Source organism: Oncorhynchus kisutch, linkage group LG16, assembly GCF_002021735.2.
Source record: "Oncorhynchus kisutch isolate 150728-3 linkage group LG16, Okis_V2, whole genome shotgun sequence".
NCBI lineage: Eukaryota > Metazoa > Chordata > Actinopteri > Salmoniformes > Salmonidae > Oncorhynchus > Oncorhynchus kisutch.
In genome coordinates this window covers 7,343,090-7,363,089 of record NC_034189.2, presented here as the reverse complement: position 1 = coordinate 7,363,089, position 20,000 = coordinate 7,343,090, and the positions used below count along the sequence as shown (strand labels likewise).

The following is a 20,000-nucleotide window of genomic DNA, read 5'->3' as shown; positions in this document are numbered from 1 at the left end:
GCTACGGGGATGAAGACCACATGGATGAAGACTACATGGATGAAGACCACATGGATGAAGACCACATGGATGAAGGCCACATGGATGAAGGCCACATGGATGAAGACCACAGGGATGAAGACTACGGGGATGAAGGCTACGGGGATGAAGGCTATGGGGATGAAGACTACATGGATGAACACTACATGGATGAAGACCACATGGATGAAGACCACAGGGATAAAGACTACGGGGATGAAGGCTACGGGGATGAAGGCTACGGGGATGAAGACCACATGGATGAAGACCACATGGATGAAGACCACATGGATGAAGGCCACATGGATGAAGACCACAGGGATGAAGACTACGGGGATGAAGGCTACGGGGATGAAGGCTATGGGGATGAAGACTACATGGATGAACACTACATGGATGATGCCAATCAGGAAGTCCAGGATGCAGTTGCACAGGGCGGGGTTCAGACCCAGGGCCTCAAGCTTACTGATGAACTTGGAGGGTACTATGGTGTTGAATGCTGAGCTGTAGTCAATAAACAGCATTCTTGCATAGGTATTCCTCTTGTCCAGATGGGATAGGGCAGTGTGATGGCGATTGCATCGTCTGTGAATCTATTGGGGCGGAAAGCAAATTGAAGTGGGCCTAGGGTGTTAGGTAAGGTGGAGGTGATATGATCCTAGACTATTCTCTCAAAGTACTTCATGATGACAGAGGTGAGTGCTACTGGCCAATAGTCATTTTGTTAAGTTACCTTTGCCTTCCTGGGTACAGGAACAATGTTGGCTATCTTGAAGCATGTGGGGACAGCAGACTGGGATAGGGAGAGATTGAATATGCCCATAAACACACCAGCCAGCTGGTCTGCACATGCTCTGAGGACTTGTTTGATTGCCTTGTGGAGTGAATAACTACACTATTTATATTCTGCCATATCATCAGTGGCATTGCCATTGTTAAATTAAGTGGTTTGCGCTTTCAGTTTCGCACCAAATGCTACCATCTTTCCACAGTTTCTGGTTAGGGTAGGTTTTAATAGTCACAGTGGGGACTTCATCTTCCTTATGAACTCAGGCACCGTATCCGTATCCGCGTCTAGATTATTTTCACACGCTACCCAGAACATATCCCAGTCCAACATGATCAAATCAATCCTGAAGTGTGGATTCTGATTTGTCAGACCAGCGTTGAATAGTACGAAGCACGGGCACTTCCTGTTTGAGTGTCTGCATATAGGACGGGCGGAGCAAGATGGAATCGTGATCAGATTTGCCGAAAGGAAGGCGGGGGGAGGGCCTTGTAAGTTTGAAAAGCAATGGTGGAGAGTCTAGGTAGACCAAGGGGATGAAGACCACGGGGATGAAGCACGCACCCTTGTGGGGCCCCAGTGTTGAGGATCAGCAGAGTGGAGGTGATGTTTTCTACCTTCACCACCTGGGATGGTGCCAATCAGGAAGTCCAGGATGCAGTTGCACAGGGCGGGGTTCAGACCCAGGGCCTCAAGCTTACTGATGAACTTGGAGGGTACTATGGTGTTGAATGCTGAGCTGTAGTCAATAAACAGCATTCTTGCATAGGTATTCCTCTTGTCCAGATGGGATAGGGCAGTGTGATGGCGATTGCATCGTCTGTGAATCTATTGGGGCGGAAAGCAAATTGAAGTGGGCCTAGGGTGTTAGGTAAGGTGGAGGTGATATGATCCTAGACTATTCTCTCAAAGTACTTCATGATGACAGAGGTGAGTGCTACTGGCCAATAGTCATTTTGTTAAGTTACCTTTGCCTTCCTGGGTACAGGAACAATGTTGGCTATCTTGAAGCATGTGGGGACAGCAGACTGGGATAGGGAGAGATTGAATATGCCCATAAACACACCAGCCAGCTGGTCTGCACATGCTCTGAGGACTTGTTTGATTGCCTTGTGGAGTGAATAACTACACTATTTATATTCTGCCATATCATCAGTGGCATTGCCATTGTTAAATTAAGTGGTTTGCGCTTTCAGTTTCGCACCAAATGCTACCATCTTTCCACAGTTTCTGGTTAGGGTAGGTTTTAATAGTCACAGTGGGGACTTCATCTTCCTTATGAACTCAGGCACCGTATCCGTATCCGCGTCTAGATTATTTTCACACGCTACCCAGAACATATCCCAGTCCAACATGATCAAATCAATCCTGAAGTGTGGATTCTGATTTGTCAGACCAGCGTTGAATAGTACGAAGCACGGGCACTTCCTGTTTGAGTGTCTGCATATAGGACGGGCGGAGCAAGATGGAATCGTGATCAGATTTGCCGAAAGGAAGGCGGTGGGAGGGCCTTGTAAGTTTGAAAAGCAATGGTGGAGAGTCTAGGTAGACCAAGGGGATGAAGACCACGGGGATGAAGCACGCACCCTTGTGGGGCCCCAGTGTTGAGGATCAGCAGAGTGGAGGTGATGTTTTCTACCTTCACCACCTTCACCACCTGGGATGGTGCCAATCAGGAAGTCCAGGATGCAGTTGCACAGGGCGGGGTTCAGACCCAGGGCCTCAAGCTTACTGATGTACTTGGAGGGTACTATGGTGTTGAATGCTGAGCTGTAGTCAATAAACAGCATTCTTGCATAGGTATTCCTCTTGTCCAGATGGGATAGGGCAGTGTGATGGCGATTGCATCGTCTGTGAATCTATTGGGGCGGAAAGCAAATTGAAGTGGGCCTAGGGTGTTAGGTAAGGTGGAGGTGATATGATCCTAGACTATTCTCTCAAAGTACTTCATGATGACAGAGGTGAGTGCTACTGGCCAATAGTCATTTTGTTAAGTTACCTTTGCCTTCCTGGGTACAGGAACAATGTTGGCTATCTTGAAGCATGTGGGGACAGCAGACTGGGATAGGGAGAGATTGAATATGCCCATAAACACACCAGCCAGCTGGTCTGCACATGCTCTGAGGACTTGTTTGATTGCCTTGTGGAGTGAATAACTACACTATTTATATTCTGCCATATCATCAGTGGCATTGCCATTGTTAAATTAAGTGGTTTGCGCTTTCAGTTTCGCACCAAATGCTACCATCTTTCCACAGTTTCTGGTTAGGGTAGGTTTTAATAGTCACAGTGGGGACTTCATCTTCCTTATGAACTCAGGCACCGTATCCGTATCCGCGTCTAGATTATTTTCACACGCTACCCAGAACATATCCCAGTCCAACATGATCAAATCAATCCTGAAGCGTGGATTCTGATTTGTCAGACCAGCCTTGAATAGTACGAAGCACGGGCACTTCCTGTTTGAGTGTCTGCATATAGGACGGGCGGAGCAAGATGGAATCGTGATCAGATTTGCCGAAAGGAAGGCGGGGGGAGGGCCTTGTAAGTTTGAAAAGCAATGGTGGAGAGTCTAGGTAGCGCTAGTAGGACAGTCAATATGTTGACAGAATTTTGGCAGCCTCAGATTTGCTTTGTTAAAATCCCCAGCTACAATAAATACATCCTCAGGATATGTTGTTTCCAGTTCACATAAAGTCCAAGGAGGTTCTTTGAGGTTTTGGCTTGAGGTGGGATGTAAAAGGCCGTGGCGATGATGGAGGAGAAATTCTCTTGGGAGATAACATGGTCGGCATTTAATTGTGAGGTCGGGTGAACAAATTGACTTGAGTTCCTGTATGATCCTAGAATTACACCATTAATCATGAAACACACGCCCTTCTACTTCTAGAGATATTTATTCCTGTCTCCGCGATGTATTGCGAATCCTGAATTACTGACTCCGACAGAGTATCCTGAGGGAGCCGTGAAACAAAGTATGTTACAGGACCCGATGTCTGAAATCCTTTTAATCAACTTTATTATCTAAAGACTGAACATTAGTGAGGTCAAACCAGAGGTCAAACCAGCAGGTCGCCTCGAGTGCCTCTCCTCTGCCGGCAACGTTTTGGGTCGGCCTCTGGAATAAGTTAAATTACTCTGGGAAGATAGTGCTCCAGGGAAGTCATATTGCTGGCCGTAATGCTAGTTGTTCTGCTGTGTTACTGTCACTCTAATATCAAATAGTTCTTCACAACACATTTCCTGAGCTAATAACGTATAAAATACTGCAAAGTTTTCTTAGTCACGATACTGCCATCTCCATCGGCACCATCTTGTAAACTAGTTAATCTGATTCAAGTAATAATCAAGGGCTTGATGATTCGTTGACACATTGAATCAGGTGTGCTAGATGTGGAATAGTTCAACTCCATGGAACGGCTGGGGATCCCCGGGAGAGAGGTTTAAAAACCACTAAGGCAGTGTCAAGAGAAGTGTCATAACATATTTAGAGTGGCGCAACTATGACAACATAACCAACTATGACAACATAACCAACTATGACAACATAACCACAACATAACCAACTATGACAACATAACCAACTATGACAACATAACCAACTATGACAACATAACCAACTATCTCTCTGTCCGTCTTTGTCTCTCTCTGTATGTGTTTGTCTCTCTCTCCCTCTCTCTGTCTGTGTTTGTCTCTCTTTCCCTCTCTCTGCCCGTGTTTGTCTCTCTCTCTCTCTGTCTGTTTCTACCTCCCATCTCTCTCTCTCTCTATGTCACATCCTCTCCACCTCTCCATCTCTCTCTGTCTCTATTTGTCTCTGCCTTCTCCATTCTTCTCACTGTCTCTCCCTCTTTCTGTCTGTTTGTCTGTGTTTGTCTCTCTCTCCCTCTCTCTGTCAGTGGTTGTCTCTCTCTCCCTCTCTTTGTCTGTGTTTGTCAGTGGTTGTCTCTCTCTCTCTCCCTCTCTCTGTCTGTGTTTGTCTCTCTCTCCCTCTCTCTGTCTGTGTTTGTCTCTCTCTCCCTCTCTCTGTCTGTGTTTGTCAGTGGTTGTCTCTCTCTCCCTCTCTCTGTCTGCGTTTGTCTCTCTCTCCCTCTCTCTGTCTGTGTTTGTCTCTCTCTCTGTCCGTGTTTGTCTCTTTCTGTCTGTGTTTGTCTCTCTCTCCCTCTCTCTGTCTGTGTTTGTCTCTCTCTCCCTCTCTCTGTCTGTGTTTGTCTCTCTCTCTCTCTGTCTCTCCCTCTTTCTGTCTGTGTTTGTCTCTCTCTCCCTCTCTCTGTCTGTGTTTGTCTCTCTCTCCATCTCTCTGTCCGTCTTTGTCTCTCGCTGTATGTGTTTGTCTCTCTCTCCCTCTCTCTGTCTGTGTTTGTCTCTCTTTCCCTCTCTCTGTCTGTGTTTGTCTCTCTCTCTCTCTGTCTGTTTCTCCCTCCCATCTCTCTCTCTCTCTCTGTCTGTGTTTGTCTCTCTCTCTCTCTCTCTCTCTGTCTGTGTTTGTCTCTCTCTCCCTCTGTCTGTGTTTGTCTGTGTTTGTCTCTCTCTCCATCTCTATGTCTGTGTTTGTCTCCCTCTCTCCCTCTCTCTGTCTGTGTTTGTCTCTCTCTCTCTGTCTGTGTTTGTCTCTCTCTCTCTCTGTCTGTGTTTCTCTCTCTCTCTCCCTCTCTCTGTCTGTGTTTGTCAGTGGTTGTCTCTCTCTCCCTCTCTCTGTCTGCGTTTGTCTCTCTCTCCCTCTCTCTGTCTGTGTTTGTCTCTCTCTCTGTCCGTGTTTGTCTCTTTCTGTCTGTGTTTGTCTCTCTCTCCCTCTCTCTGTCTGTGTTTGTCTCTCTCTCTGTCCGTGTTTGTCTCTTTCTGTCTGGTGTTTGTCTCTCTCTCCCTCTCTCTGTCCATGTTTGTCTCTCCCGCTCTCTGTCTGTGTTTGTCTCTCTCTCTCTGTCTCTCCCTCTCTCTGTCTGTGTTTGTCTCCCTCTCCCTCTCTCTGTCTGTGTTTGTCTCTCTCTCCATCTCTCTGTCCGTCTTTGTCTCTCTCTGTATGTGTTTGTCTCTCTCTCCCTCTCTCTGTCTGTGTTTGTCTCTCTTTCCCTCTCTCTGTCCGTGTTTGTCTCTCTCTCTCTCTGTCTGTTTCTACCTCCCATCTCTCTCTCTCTCTCTCTCTCTATCTGTCTGTGTTTGTCTCCCTCTCTCTCTCTCTCTCACTCTCACTCTCTCTCTCTCTCTCTCTGTCTGTGTTTGTCTCTCTCTCCCTCTGTCTGTGTTTGTCTGTGTTTGTCTCTCTCTCCATCTCTATGTCTGTGTTTGTCTCCCTCTCTCTCTCCCTCTCTCTCTGTCTGTGTTTGTCTCTCTCTCTCTGTCTGTGTTTGTCTCTCTCTCTCTCTGTCTGTGTTTCTCTCTCTCTCTCTCTGTCTGTGTTTGTCTCTCTCTCCCTCTCTCTGTCAGTGTTTGTCTCTCTCTGTCTCTCTCTGTCTGTGTTTGTCTCTCTCTCTCTCCCTCTCTCTGTCTGTGTTTGTCTCTCTCTCTCTCCCTCTCTCTGTCTGTGTTTGTCTCTCTCTCCCTCTCTCTGTCTCTTTGTCTCTCTCTCCATCTCTCTGTCTGTGTTTGTCTCTCTCTCCCTCTCTCTGTCTGTGTTTGTCTCTCTCTCCCTCTCTCTGTCTGTGTTTGTCTCTCTCTCCCTCTCTCTGTCAGTGTTTGTCTCTCTCTCCATCTCTCTGTCTGTGTTTGTCTCTCTCTCCCTCTCTCTGTCAGTGTTTGTCTCTCTCTCCATCTCTCTGTCTGTGTTTGTCTCTCTCTCCCTCTCTCTGTCAGTGTTTGTCTCTCTCCCCCTCACTCTGTCTGTGTTTGTCTCTCTCTCCCTCTCTCTGTCCGTGTTTGTCTCTCTCTGTCAGTGTTTGTCTCTCTCTCCCTCTCTCTGTCAGTGTTTGTCTCTCTCTCCATCTCTCTGTCTGTGTTTGTCTCTCTCTCCCTCTCTCTGTCAGTGTTTGTCTCTCTCTCCATCTCTCTGTCTGTGTTTGTCTCTCTCTCCCTCTCTCTGTCACTGTTTGTCTCTCTCTCCCTCTCTCTGTATGCCCGTGTTTGACTATCCCTCCCATCTCTCTCTCCCCCACATCTCTTCTTTCTCCATCTCACTCTCGTTCTATCTTTTCTCTTTACTAATCTTTTCTTCGCCCCATCACTCTGTACCGTGATTAGAGTCTGAATAGAGGGATGTCAGGTAATCTGTCTTTCCCCCTCTCCTCTCCGTCTCGCTCACTCCATCTGTGTCTCGTTCCCTTCATCCCTTGGGTCTAAACAACTGGGCCGTGGCTGGGAACAAGACAAACAGACACACACGCATGTTGACACACACACCTCGCACACCTGGCAGCGTGAAATAAAACATACACACACACACACACAAAGACACACACACACAGACACACACACACAGACACACACACACACACACACACAGACACACACACACACACACACACACACACACACACACACACACACACACACACACACACACACACACACACACACACACACACACACACACACACAAAACAAAACAAAGATAACCTTAAACTCTGGCAGCATATGTACAAACATACATGAAAACAGACACCGACGCACACACAAATGCAAGGACGTTGAACAGTTGGGCGTTGGTCCATTTCTCTAGATGAATGACAGGTTTGTTTACTGGGTCAGGGTGGCAGCCCCATGTGTGTTCTGTATGTGTGCATACTCTGTGTGTGTGTGCGTGTTCTGTGTGTGAGTGTGTGTGTGTGTGTGTGTGTGTGTGTGTGTGTGTGTGTGTGTGTTCATGCGAAGCCTGGTTTACACTGACTATCAGTGACATTAAATCAATTAACTACCATTTCACTAGGCTAGATAGATTATAACACGAGATAGCACCAGTCATTATAACACTAGATACAATATAACACTAGATACATTATAACACTAGATACATTATAACACTAGATACATTATAACACTAGATACTATTAGTCATTATAACACTAGATACTATCAGTCATTATAACACTAGATACATTATAACACTAGATACATTATAACACTAGATACATTATAACACTAGATACATTATAACACCAGATAGCACCAGTCATTATAACACTAGATACATTATAACACTAGATACATTATAACACTAGATACATTATAACACTAGATACATTATGACACTAGATACATTATGACACTAGATACTACCAGTCATTATAACACTAGATACATTATAACACTAGATACATTATAACACTAGATACATTATAACACTAGATACAATATAACACTAGATACATTATGACACTAGATACATTATAACACTAGATACATTATAACACTAGATAGCACCAGTCATTATGACACTAGTACAATATAACACTAGATACATTATAACACTAGATACATTATAACACTAGATACATTATAACAATAGATAGCACCAGTCATTATAACACTAGATACAATATAACACTAGATACATTATAACACTAGATACATTATAACACTAGATACATTATAACACCAGATAGCACCAGTCATTATAACACTAGATACATTATAACACTAGATAGCACCAGTCATTATGACACTAGATACAATATAACACTAGATACATTATAACACTAGATACATTATAACACTAGATACATTATAACACTAGATACAATATGACACTAGATACATTATGACACTAGATACATTATAACACTAGATACATTATAACACTAGATACTATCAGTCATTATAACACCAGATACATTATAACACTAGATACATTATAACACTAGATACATTATAACACTAGATACATTATGACACTAGATACATTATGACACTAGATACATTATGACACTAGATACTACCAGTCATTATAACACTAGATACTACCAGTCATTATAACACTAGATACATTATAACACTAGAGAAGAGAGAAGAGAGAAGAGATTAGGAAAGAGAAGAGAAGAGAGAAGAGGTTAGGCAAGAGAGGAGAATAGAGAAGAGATTAGGAAAGAGAAGAGAAGAGAGAAGAGATTAGTAAAGAGAAGAGATAGAAGAGTTTAGGAAAGGTTAGAGGTTAGGAAAGAGAAGAGATAGAAGAGGTTAGGAAAGAGAAGAGAAGAGAGAAGAGGTTAGGAAAGAGAGAAGATAGAAGAGATTAGGAAATAGAAGAGAAGAGAGAAGAGGTTAGGAAAGAGAAGAGAATAGAGAAGAGATTAGGAAAGAGAAGAGAAAGAGATTAGGAAAGAGAAGAGATAGAAGAGGATAGGAAAGAGAGGAGATAGAAGAGGATAGGAAAGAGAAGAGAGAAGAGGTGAGGAAAGAGAAGAGAAGAGCGAAGAGGTTAGGAAAGAGAGAAGATAGAAGAGATTAGGAAAATAGAAGAGAAGAGAGAAGAGGTTAGGAAAGAGAAGAGAATAGAGAAGAGATTAGGAAAGAGAAGAGAAAGAGATTAGGAAAGAGAAGAGATAGAAGAGGATAGGAAAGAGAGGAGATAGAAGAGGATAGGAAAGAGAAGAGAGAAGAGGTTAGGAAAGAGAAGAGATAGAAGAGGTTAGGAAAGAGAGGAGATAAGAGGTTAGGAAAGAGAAGAGAAGAGAGAAGAGGTTAGGAAGAGAAGAGAAGAGACAAGAGGTTAGAAAAGAGAGGAGAAGAGAGAAGAGGTTAGGAAAGAGAAGAGATAGAATAGGATAGGAAAGAGAGGAGATTGAAGAGGTGAGGAAAGAAGAAGAGAAGAGTGAAGAGGTTAGGAAAGAGAAGAGATAAGAGGTTAGGAAAGAGAAGAGAAGAGAGAAGAGGTTAGGAAATAGAGGAGAATAGAGGTTAGGAAAGAGAAAAGAAGAGAGAAGAGATTAGGAAAGAGAGGAGATAAGAGGTTAGGAAAGAGAGGAGATAAGAGGATAGGATGGAGAAGAGAAGAGAAGAGAGAAGAGATTAGGAAAGAGGAGAGATAGAATAGGATAGGAAAGACAGGAGATAGAAGAGGATAGGAAAGAGAGGAGAAGAGAGAAGAGGTTAGGAAAGAGAGGAGAAGAGAGAAGAGGTTAGGAAAGAGAAGAGATAGAAGAGGATAGGAAAGAGAAGAGATAGAAGAGGATAGGAAAGAGAGGAGAAGAGAGAAGTTGTTAGGAAAGAGAAGAGAGAAGAGAGGTTAGGAAAGAGAAGATATCACTATCATTATATCACTCTTTCACTATATCACTCTATTTCTCTATCCCTCTATCAGTCTATCACTATTTAACTCTATTACTCCATCACTCTATCACTGTATTACATTATTACTCACTATCATTCCAGCACTATCATTCTATCACTATCATTCTATCACTATCATTCTTTCACTCCATCACTATCATTCTATCACTATCATTCTATCACTATCATTATTTCACTCTATCACTATCATTCTTTCACGATATCACTATCATTATCATTCTTTCACTCTATCACTATCATTTTATCACTATCATTCTTTCACTCTATCACTATCAGCCTATCACTATCGTTATTTCACTCTATCACTATCATTCTAGCACTATCATTCTATAACTATATCACTATGACTCTATCACTATCATTCTATCACTATCATTCTTTCACTTATCACTGTCATTCTATCACTCCATCACTATCATTCTATCACTATCATTTGATCACTCCATCACTATCATTCTATCACTATCATTCTATCACACATCACTATCATTCTATCACTATCATTCTATCACTCCATCACTATCATTCTATCACTATCATTCTATCACTATCACTATATCACTATCGTTCTATCACTATATCACTCTATTACATTACCACTCTATTTCATTACCACTCTATCATTCTATCACTATCATTCTATCACTCTATCACTATCATTCTATCACTCTATTACTATCATTCTACCATTCTATCACTATCATTCTATCACTATCACTATCATTATATCACTATCGTTCTATCACTATATCACTCTATTACATTACCACTCTATTGCATTACCACTCTATCATTCTATCACTATCATTCTATCACTCTATCACTATCATTCTATCACTCTATCACTATCATTCTATCACTCTATCACTATCACTCTATCACTATATCACTCTATTACATTCTACCACTCCAATTACATGACCACTCTATCACTGTCATTCTATCACTATAACTCTATCACTATCATTCTATCACTATATCACTCCATTACAGTACCACTCTATTACATTATCACTCTATTACATTACCCCCTCTTTCACTATATTACATGACCACTCTATCACTATATTACATGATCACTAATACTCTATTACATTACCACTATATTACATTACCACTATATTACATTCCCACTCTACTACATTACCACTCTATCACTATATTACATTACCACTCTATTGCATTACCACTCTATCACTGTATTACATTATCTCTAATACTATATTACATTACCACTACATTACATTACCACTATATTACATTACCACTATATCACTCTATTTCATTACCACTCGATTGCATTACCGCTATATCACATTATCACCAATACTCTATTACATTACCACTATATTACATTTCCACGCTATTACATTATCACTATATCACATTACCCTATATCACATTACCACTCTATCACTATATCACATTACCACTCTATTACATTACCACTCTATTACATTATCACTCTATTACATTACCCCTCTTTCACTATATTACATGACCACTAATACTCTATTACATTACCACTATATTACATTACCACTATATTACATTACCACTGTATTGCATTACCACTCTATCACTCTATTACATTACCACTCGATTACAATACCACTATATCACATTATCACTAATACTCTATTACATTACCACTCTATTACATTACCACACTATTACATTATCGCCATATTACATTACCACTATATTACATTAACACCCTACTACATTACCACTCTATTGCATTACCACTCTATTACATTACCACTCAATCACTATATTACATAACCACTCTATTACATTACCACTATATTACATTGCCACTCTATTACATTACCACTCTATTACATTACCACTATTTTACATTACCACTATATTACATTACCACTCTATTACATTACCACTCTATTACATTACCACTATATCATATTACCACTATATCAAATTACCACTATATTGCATTACCACTCTATTACATTACCACTATATTCCATTACCACTCTATTACATTATCACTATATTACATTATCACTATATCACTATCATTATATCACTATATCACTATCATTATATCACTATCACTCTATCACTCTATCACTATCATTCTATCACTATATTACATTACCACTCCATTACATTACCACTCTATCACTCTATCACAATCATTCTGTCACTATATCACTCTATTACATTGTACCACTCTTTACATTCTACCACTCTTTACATTCTACCACTCTATTACATTACCACTCTATTACATTACCACTCCATTACATTACCTCTCTATCACTATCACTCTATCATTATATCACTATCATTCTATCACTTTATTACATTCTATCACTCTATTAAATTATCACCAATACTCTATTTCATTACCACTATATCACATTACCACTATATCACTCTATTACATGATCACTCTATCACTATATTACATTACCACTCCATCACAGTGCCACTATATCACTATATTACATTATCACTCTATCACTATATTAAATTATCACTCTATCACATTACCACTACATTACATTACCACTCTATCACATTTCCACTATATAAATCTATCATTCTATAAATGTATCATTGTATCGATCTATCACTTGCTTAAGGGACTCTTCTCCAAATTAATTTCTAAGTAGGTGATGGCTTTGTTATGGAAGGTTTGGGAATCACTTCCTTTTAGGTTGTTGTGGAATTTAACTGCTCTTGAGCATTTTGATAATTAGCGGGTATCGGCCTAATTCTGCTCTGTATGCATTATTTGGTGTTTTAAAACGTACACTGAGGAACTTTTTTAGCAGAATTCTTCATGCAAAGTTTCATTTGGTGTTTGTTCCATTTTATGAAGTCTTGGTTGGTGAGCGGACCCCAGACCTCACAACCATAAAGGGCAATGGGCTCTATAACTGATTCAAGTAATTTTAGCCAGATCCTAATTGGTATGTTGAAATTTATGTTCCTTTTGATGGCATAGAAGGCCCTTCTTGCCTTGTCTCTCAGCTCGTTCACATCTTTGTGGAAGTTACCTGTGACGCTGATGTTTAGGCCGAGGTATGTATAGTTTTTTGTGTGCTCTAAGGCAACGGTGTCTAGATGGAATTTGTATTTGTGGTCCTGGTGACTGGACCTTTTTTGGAACACCATTATTTTGGTCTTACTGAGATTTACTGTCAGGGCCCAGGTCTGACAGAATCTGTGCAGAAGATCTAGGTGCTGCTGTAGGCCCTCCTTGGTTGGGGACAGAAGCACCAGATCATCAGCAAACAGGAGAAATTTGACTTCTGATTCTAGTAGGGTGAGGCCTGGTGCTGCAGACTGTTCTAGTGCCCTCACCAATTCGTTGATATATTTGTTCAAGAGGGTGGGGCTTAAGCTACATCCCTGTCTCACCCCCCAACTCTGTGGAAATAAATGTTTTTTTCCCGCCAATTTTAACCGCACACTTGTTGTTTGTGTACTTGAATTTCATAATATTGTATGTTTTTCCCCCAACACCACTTTCCATCAGTTTGTATAGCAGACCCTCATGCCAAATGGAGTCGAAAGCTTTTTAGAAATCAACAAATCAGAAGACTTTGCTTTTGTTTCGGTTTGTTTGTCAATTAGGGTGTGCAGGGTGAATACATGGTCTGTCGTACGGTAATTTGGTAAAAAGCCAATTTGACATTTGCTCAGTACATTGTTTTCACTGAGGAAATGTACAATTCTGCTGTTAATGATAATGCAGAGGATTTTCTCAAGGTTGCTGTTGATGCATATACCACTGTATTTATTGAGTTAAAATTTGTCTCCACTTTTGTGGATTGATCAGTCCTTGGTTCCAAATATTGGGGAAGATGCCAGAGCTGAGGATGATGTTTAACCTCTCTAGGATAGTGGACGCTTGCGTCTCACTTGGCCAAAAGCCAGGGAAAATGCAGCGCGGAAAATTCAAATAAAATTATATAAAAATCTAACTTTCATTAAATCACACATGTAAGATACTAAATTAAAGCTACACTCCTTGTGAATCCAGCCAACATGTCAGATTTCAGAAAGAAAGCATAAGAAGCTATTATCTGATGATAGCACAACAGTAAACAAAGAGGGAAGCATATTTCAAACCTGAAGGCGCTACACAAAACACAGAAATAAAATATAAAACATGCCTTACCTTTGACGAGCTTCTTTTGTTGGCACTCCAATATGTCCCATAAACATCACAGTTGGTCCTTTTGCTCGATTATATATCCATATATATCCAAAATGTCCATTTATTTGGCACGTTTGATCCAGAAAAAAACAGCTTCCAATTTGCGCAACGTCACTTCAAAATATCTCAAAGGTTACCTGTAAACTTTGCCAAAACATTTCAAACTACATTTCAATCTACTTTTTGTAATACAACTTTAGGTATTTTTAAACGTTAATAATCAATCAAATTGAAGACGGGTCTTTCTGTGTTAAATACAGGAAGACAACAAACCAACGCTACTTGTCAAGTCTTTCCAAGTATTGCGCAACAGTGTTACCCAGTTCCTCGATGGCCGTACTTCTTCATTGCAAAAAGGAATAACCTCAAACAAATTCCAAAGACTGGTGACATCCAGTGGAAGGGGTAGGAACTGCAAACAAGTGCCTAAGAAATATCGTTTCCCAATGAGAATCCACTGAACAGACAGAGACCTGCATATCTTATATAACAGGGCATGAGTAGCAGGAAGTTGAAATTGGGCACGCTATTTATCCGAAAGTGAAAATGCTGCCCCCTATACCTTAAGAAGTTAAGAGATTAAGTATACCCAATTGTAGTTTGTGGTCTGTATATGTTATTTCTTCATTGAGGAGACCATCAACACCACAGGCCTTTTTGGGTTGGAGGGTTTGTATTTTGTCCTGTAGTTCATTCAATGTAATTGGAGAATCCAGTGGGTTCTGGTGGTTGGAGATGATTCTAAGATTTGTAATTGATCATCTATATGTTTTTGCTGTATGTTTGTTTGTTACAGAGCCGAACAGAACGGAGAAGTGTTTTATCCATATGGATAGATAACTCTGTAACAATGTGCGCTGAGAGACGGGAAGCAAGTTCAGGGACTGAATCAGTTAAATAAATGAATGAAAACATAATATATAACAAGAACAGGAACAATGACATGATACAAGAACAGGAACAATGACATGATACAAGAACAGGAACAATGACATGATACAAGAACAGGAACAATGACATGATACAAGAACAGGAACAACGACATGATACAAGAACAGGAACAATGACATGATACAAGAACAGGAACAATGACGCCTGGCGAAGAAACCAAAGGGACATAGAAAGGTAACCAAGGAGACGAGGGAGTCCAGGTGAGTGTCATTGTGTGCGTAATGCTGGTGACAGCCAGGATGACAATCCCGGGGATCAGGAGCGGACCGGTCACCTCTGCTAAGGCGCAGGAGAATGACGACCGAGAGCGCCGGAGAGAGAGCATACGTGCCAGTACCCCCCTCCCTGGCTCGCTCGGCTCCAGCCGCAGGACGTCAACCACAGGGACGATCCCGGGGATCAGGAGTGGACCAGAAACCTGACAAAACCGGCAGAATCAGGGCCTGATGATCCAGCTGAGACCTCCCCGGTTGCCTTGGTTGAGGCATGGGAACCTGTTCACCCAGCTGAGGCATGGGAGTCTATCGAACCCGCTGAGGCCTCGCAGGTAGCTCTGGCTCCAACACCAGGACCCGACATCATAAAACAAAACATAAACAACCCTTAGTTGTCATAGTTACCAATGTTGTTGTTTGTGTTTCTTGTTTTGTTTATTGTTTATATGTTTATTAAACAATAACCCTGAAGCTTCCCGACTCGTTACAAACTCTTTGTGTTGTTGTTTGTGTTGTTGTTTTTGTTGTTGTTTGTTTAAAGTTTACACATTTTACGAGAAGTGGTTAAATTCTACAGATTCTCCAATGGCATTGAGCTGATTTCTGACGTGCTGTTCCATCTTTTTCCATAGTGTATGTCTGCATTGTTTTTTAGTGATTCACCACATTGATGTCGTAGGCTCAGGTTTTCTGGGACTCTATGTTATTGGTCGGATAGGTTTTTCAATTTCCTTACACGGTTTTTTGCATCCTTCATCAACCCATTTGTCATTGTTCTTAATGTTCTTAGGTTGTCTGCATGAAATGTTTTGAAATCTCTCTCTCTCTCTCACTCTCACTCTCTCTCTCTCTCTCTCTCTCTCTCTCTCTCTCTCTCACTCTCTCTCTCTCTATCTTTACCTCTCCTCTCACACTTCTCTAGCTCTTTTCCCATTTCTATCCAGGCAAATGATACTCAAGGCTCTCTCTCCATCGCTCCCTCTCTCTCTATCCCAGTCCCGCTCTCTCGCCCTTCCGCCCTCCCTCCTTCTCTTTCTCTCTCTCGCTCTCTCTCTGTTTCTCTCTCTCTCTCAGTCTGTGTAGGCTGCACATTATGAACAGTCACACTCTACCATCCTCTCTCTGCAGTAACCACTGCAAACCGTCTACCCTGAGAAACAGAGGGGGAGGAAAAAGCGATAGATACATGGATGAATGAAGACAGGAGGAACAGAGCACAAAATAAAAGGAGGACGGGGAAAAAAAGGGAATTATCACAGTGTTTTTCCTTCTTCTCTCGTTTGTTCTCTTCCTCTCCTTTCATCCCTCTCTCTCTTTTTCATCTTTTTCATTCAATACCTGTACGCAGGGATTAAAAATGACTTAAAATGCAATCTACGGACGGAGAGATCTGGACGGAGGTAGAAATGAGAAAGGGGATGAGGAAAGAGAGAGGGTTTGTCCTCTGAAGAGATTTCGTGTTGTACAGCTGGCGAGAGAACGAGGGAACGAGAGAGAGAGACAGCGGCAGGGAGAGAGAGGTGAAGAAGTGTACTCTAGAGAGAGAGAGAGAGAGGGAGAGAGAGAGAGCGAGAAGGAGAGAGAGAGAGAGAGAGAAAGAGAGAGCGAGAGAGAGAGAGAGAGTTGCCTGTTTTTTCCTGAGGAACAGCACATTGGACGGATCAGGATAAAGAGAAGATCGGACATTCCGTGATTCCGTGATTCCGTACAGATGAATCCGGATGACTAGGTTGGTTCCATCACTTTTATCTCTGGGAAAAGAAGGATGTTGCATAGAGATGTTGCATAGAGATGTATAGATATCGCAATGTTGTATCTGTCTCAATGGTACTGCCCATACGCTCACACACGCCATAATGGGATACAATGGCGAAATGGTCTCTATAAATCTCTATGCGACAAGCGGGAAAGAATGAGGAAGTGCATATAATGTATTTTCTTATGATTACCTGTGACCAACCGCCCAGTTTTTGAGTAGTTAGAAGATGCAATTAATTCCCCTGCTTGTGACAGGAGCTGGTTACTGTACCAGGAGACAACCAGCAATTATGCTAAGCTAGCGATATGCTAACTTGAATAATCTCCAAGCTGCACGCAGAGACATAAAAAAAGACATAAAAATAGTATGAGTTTGTCTGACTCTGGGTAAGTAGATAAATGACCTAAATCTCTAAATCTTATTCTTTTAAAACAAATTGAGAAACAGAAATGGAGAGAGAACCTCCTGATTTATTTATTTCCCTTTTTTGTATTTAAACTATTTGTACACTGTATATATATACATACATATACATATCCATTTGTAATGTCTTTATTCTTTTGGAACGTTTGTGAGTGTAATGTTTACTGTCAATTTTTAATAGTTTATTTCACTTGTTTAAAATATCTTCTTGACTTGGCAACGTAAACATATGTTTCCCATGTCAGTAAAGCCCCTTGAACTGAAATTGAGAGAGAGAGAGAGACAGAGAGAGAGAGAGAGAGAGAGACAGAGAGAGAGAGAGAGAGAGAGACAGAGAGAGAGACACAGAGACAGAGAGTGTGAGAGAGAGAGAGAGAGACAGAGAGAGAGAGAGAGAGAGAGAGAGAGAGAGAGAGAGAGAGAGAGACAGAGAGAGAGAGAGAGACAGAGAGAGAGAGAGAGAGAGAGAGAGAGATGGAGATAAAGGTATAGAGACAAACTGTACTCTTGTCAAATCTATACAGACAGGACGGATATATCTAACAACACACACACACACGCTGATGGGGCTTTAGTGGTGGCTGAATTGATTTTGTTGGTAGAGGTGTCTGTTTAAGAGCCCTTTGATTGACAGCTGGTACAGGCAGGTGGGCGGTACTTAAACCTGGGTCATAAATGGCACCCTATTCCCTATTATACTACTTTTAAACCAAATTCCTGGCCAAAGGGAGTGCACTAAATAGTGATGTGGGGCCTTGTGGGATGTTTAGGGTCCATTTGACATTTAGCCAAGATCAATATTTTATTTTTGGAACAAGGTCGACCTGTCACAGTGTGCATGTATGTGTGTCTACAGTGTTAAGGAAGGCATGATGTAATTGGATGGACAAGTGTGTGTGTATGTGTGTGTGTGTTTGAGTGAAAGGTGAGGAGACAGGAGAATAGCAAACCAGACAGACAGAATGATGGATACACTGATGAAGAGCGAGAGGGAGAGAGAGGAGAGAGGGAGAGAGAGAGAGGGAGATCGAGTGCAGGAAGGGAGGGGTTAGAGAGAGAGAGAGAGAGAGAGAGAGAGAGAGAGAGAGAGAGAGAGAGGGAGGGACAGAGAGAGAGAGAGACAGAGAGAGAGACCAATAGGAGTCACTGACCAATAGGAGTCACTGACCAATCGGAGTCACTGACCAAAAACCAAAACTAAATAGGTGGGGTTTTAGGAGGTGTTCTTGGGTAGGTGGGGTTTTAGGAGGTGTTCTTGGGTAGGTGGGGTTTTAGGAGGTGTTCTTGGGTAGGTGGGGTTTTAGGAGGTGTTCTTGGGTAGGTGGGTTTTTAGGAGAGAGGCAAACAAAAGAAAAACCCCACACTTAGAGACAGGAAGGAACCAAAATGGTGGAGCTAAAAACAAAAACATGGAAGATCAGATAAAGAAATGCTTTTCTAGAAATCCAACTAGGTGTTGACCCTCCACATCCCTCAAGACAACTGGAGTACTGGGCTGCTCTTCAATTACACCTAGGAAGGTGTCTTCCAACTAATAAGACAGAACAGTTGAAACACTTACTGAATGACAAGGGGACACCAATTGGTGCCATGTGTTAACGAGACAGAAAACAGAGAGAGAAAGAGAAGGAGAGAACGGGAAGGGGTGAAAAGAGAGAGACAGAGAGGGAGGGAGGGAGGGAGGGAGGGAGGGAGGGAGGGAGGGAGGGAGGGAGGGAGGGAGGGAGGGAGGGAGGGAGGGAGGGAGGGAGGGAGGGAGGGAGGGAGGGAGGGAGGGAGGGAGAAGAGAGAAAGAGAGAAAGAGAGAAAGAGAGAAAGAGAGAGTCAGAGAGAGAGAGAGAGAGAGAGAGAGAGAGAGAGAGACAGAGGGAGACAGAGAGAGAGAAAGAGAGAGACAGAGAGAAAGAGAGAGACAGAGAGAGCGAGAGAGAGAGATGGGGCTTAGAGATGGAGATATGGGGCTGAGAGATGGATAGATGGGCCTGAGAGATGGAGAGATGGGGCTGAGAGATGGAGAGATGGGGCTGAGAGATGGAGAGATGGGACTGAGAGATTGAGAGATGGAGAGATGGGGCTGACAGGTGAGGCTGAGAGATGGAGAGAGATGGGGCTGACATGTGGGGCTGAGAGATGGAGAGATGGGGCTGAGAGATGGGGCTGAAGGGTGGGGTGGAGAGATGGAGAGAGATGGGGCTGACAGGTGGGGCTGAGGGATTGACAACCAAACAAACCAAAACAAAGGCAAAGTCTTCTCATGCTTTGTTGATTTCAAATAAGCCTTCGACTCAATTTGGCATGATGTTCTGCTATAGAAAGAGATGAGGCTGCGAGAAGGAGAGATGGAGAGAGATGGGGATGAGAGATGGAGAGAGATGAGGCTGAGAGAAGGAGAGATGGAGAGAGATGGGGCTGACATGTGGGAGAGATGGAGAG

General features: G+C 42.1%; 2 protein-coding genes across 2 annotated transcripts in view; one reads left to right on the top strand and one right to left on the bottom strand.

Annotated features, from left to right (window-relative positions):
- LOC109885465 (pyruvate carboxylase, mitochondrial) overlaps positions 1 to 20,000 on the bottom strand; it is a 290,100-nt gene that overhangs the window by 118,184 nt on the left and 151,916 nt on the right. The gene's annotated exons all lie outside the window — the stretch shown is intronic.
- Positions 16,471 to 20,000, top strand: part of LOC116354037 (leucine-rich repeat and fibronectin type-III domain-containing protein 4-like) — a 67,949-nt gene continuing 64,419 nt past the window's right edge. Inside the window, exon 1 of the mRNA XM_031792962.1 lies at positions 16,471 to 17,114. The gene's annotated coding sequence lies outside the window, so the exon portion shown is untranslated. The remainder of the gene's footprint in view (positions 17,115 to 20,000) is intronic.